Source organism: Neomonachus schauinslandi, chromosome 10 (assembly GCF_002201575.2).
Source record: "Neomonachus schauinslandi chromosome 10, ASM220157v2, whole genome shotgun sequence".
Classification (NCBI taxonomy): Eukaryota; Metazoa; Chordata; class Mammalia; order Carnivora; family Phocidae; genus Neomonachus; species Neomonachus schauinslandi.
Window position 1 is genome coordinate 35,115,983 of NC_058412.1, and position 3,003 is coordinate 35,118,985.

The window sequence follows — 3,003 nt, forward strand, 5'->3', positions numbered from 1 at the left end:
AGAGAAGTAGACTGAGGCAGAGAGAAGGCACGTGCCCAAGACTGTGGGTGCTGATGCATGCTGGGGTGGCCCCTCCTTGGATTCAGCTGCAGAATTTCAGCTATGGGTAGGGCCAGATTGCAGGGTCCAGGCCTGAACCACCTCCATAAGCGTGTCAGGAACACTGCAGTGGGGAGGCTGGGAAGCTGGGTCAGGCCAGGGATACTACCAGCAGCTTCTGGAAACCTAGGCATGTACCAGATAGACAGAAGCTAATTAAAGGAACATGATGGTTTTTAACCATGTGATGACATTGCAATTCTTCTCCTGTAACCCTGTGACATGACATCCCCCATCCCCTTAGCTGCCCCCGGGAGCTGCCATGGTAGCTCAGCTCCTGCCCAGCATGTGTCCCTCTCTGGTGCAGGCTCGCCACCAAGGGACCCAGAAGGCTCTGGGCATTTGGTGAACATAACAGAGCAAAAGGGGTGGAGGGGTTGGTGATGGCTAGGAAGGGCATCAGACAGAAGCCCCTCTTTCCTCCATCCGGGCAGAGGAGACCTTCTCTCACGGCTTGGGCCCAGCCATCACCCAGCCACAGTGACAGTGAGGGACAGAGGGGGTCTCTGCCACACCCATCCCCTTTCCTTCAGCTCTGATTCAATAAACTACAAAGGCACAGTCTGTCTCTGGGCCTCAGTTTCCCCATGTGTGAGGCAGTGGGCAAAGCTCTGAAGGCAGGAGGCCCCTCTGTGTCACTCCCTGTGCAGGAGAAGCCTTCCCTGGTGAGATCCCCAAAGATCCCGGCTGGGCCGAGCCACTTCTGCCCGACCACCTGCTGTCACCGGGCCCTCTCCTGGTATTCGAGTGGAGTCCACACGCCACCCAGTGGCGCAGCTGGGTAACCGCATTGGGCTCTTTCAACCTGTTTCCCACCTCCATCGGGCTCCACCCGATCACGAATGATAAGGAGTCTTAACTCTGGAAGGAGAAATAGTTCCATCATCTTAATGACGGTGAGGTGGTTTGCTATCATTGCGGAAGGAAGGGACGTGACCTCAGGGGCGTCTCATGGGTTCCTGTCAGTTTCGATTAAACAAGTCCGTAATGATTACGCTTCTCGGCCTCCCAAACCTGCTGACGCAGCTCGTCCGTGTGCACAGCCGCACCTTCCCCTCCGTGCGTCTTGACATTCCGACGCGCTGGTATGATTACAGCTTAACCGAGCTGGACCTGGAACTAACTTCCCGTTGGCGTGACCTCGCGCTGATCTCTCTCCATCTTGCCGCGCTGCACCTAGACCTTATGGTGTGGGGATACCCAGCATCCCAGCTTATGCAGAGGACATGTTCGGGAGCAGCGGCATGCCTTGCCTGAGTTCACAGAAAGATGCAGAAGCCCCGTCCTCTGGACTCTCCTCCCCGCCGTCCACCATCTCCCAATTCAGGGTCCCCGGCAGGTAGCTTGGTGGAGTTGACCTTGAGACAACCGTCCACTGCATCTCCTTCTTCCCGGAGGTAAGAGTGGGTGCCCATGTAAGGAAACAAGGGCATGAGGAAGGAGGCAGCCCACATAGAGTTGCTGCCCCCCACTGCTGGTGTCCTCCACACGGAGAATACGGAGGACCCTGCCCCGTCACACTCAAGGCCACAGCTGCCCCTCCTGGCCCCCAATCCTTGTGCCTCCCAAGTTTGGCTCAGACAGTTTTGCAGGCCAGTTTGAGTAGCTGCCTCAGAAGGGCTTCCCCGATAGAGGGTCCTTAATACCTTTTCATTAGCCCTACTATGTGCTGGACTCAGAACCAGCAAGGCAGCCAAACCAGGTAACTCCCATCGGACATGGCGCCGCCTGGCGCGGGCCCCCACGGGCTGCCAGAGCTGGCCTGGCCCTGGTGGCGGTGACTGGGCTCTTCCTCACTGTGGATGCGGTTCTCGGGTCCTAGGATGGAAGGAGCTAAACTGCCCCATGGGAGGCTGGGAGTAAAGGACTGAGCAGAGAAGAGCTTTTTCTGCTCAGGATGTCAGCCTGTGGGTTGGAGGTGAAGACAGGGAGGGCTCAGGAGCCAGCTCTGCCTTCAGTCCCTGCAGACTGGCTATGGCCTTTGCAAGGCCTCTTCCTGGTCAACCGTGCTGGGGCAGAGCTGAGACTGGTGGGGGCCGGCCAGGGAGGGTAGGGAAGAGCAATGATGGTAAAACATCCAAGAGCGAAACCTCTGCCCTTGAAGATCTCATAGTCTAGTCAAGGGAGACCCCACAGCACATGGGGCACACAGCCCTGGTGCAGAGGCAACCCAAGAAGGCAGGGGACAAGAAAGATCTCCTGCAAGATTAAAAACGGCTTTTCATGTGGACAAGAGGGACAGGGCCTTCGTGTTCCCAGGAGGATGGAACATAATGTCCAGCACGAGCATGGAGGCAACAGCGGGACCGAGCTGGCCACAGCCATCGTCCTGACACGGGGCCACCATGGGGGCAGGGAGGGACAGAATTTGATCCATGGCTGGAGGAATGGCCGAGTGTTCCTGAGGGCGGTGCCTGGCTCTGGGGACCCAGGTCCTGTGATACCCAGTGATGAGGGGCAGGCTGGGCAGTATGGCCACTGCTGTGAACTTGGGGGAGCCAGGGCTCAGGGCCTGGTCCACTGTGGGTCATGGATGGGGCGCCTTGCATTGTGGCAAGAGAGAAGGACAGCACTCTGTCAAGAAGAGTGGGAATGACACAGAGGGCCGGCGTCCTCTGTGTCTATGGGGGCCTCTTCACCTCCCAGGCCCAGCTAGCGCACCCCCAGCTTTGCCTAAGCTGGGAGTTTGGTTTCTGGAACTTGCACTCAAACCGTCCTTACTGAAGTGGAAATGACACAGGCCCCAAGCCCTGGAGACAAACGCAACCTCCCTTGCTGCTGCCCGAGGAGCTGGGCCCTCAAACCCTCCCCTGGGTGTTTTGGTGAAACTGCTCTCAGGATTCGTGGAATGGTGGCCAGTTCCAGCCACTAACGTCACGAAAGTGACCAACTTAATACTTCTTA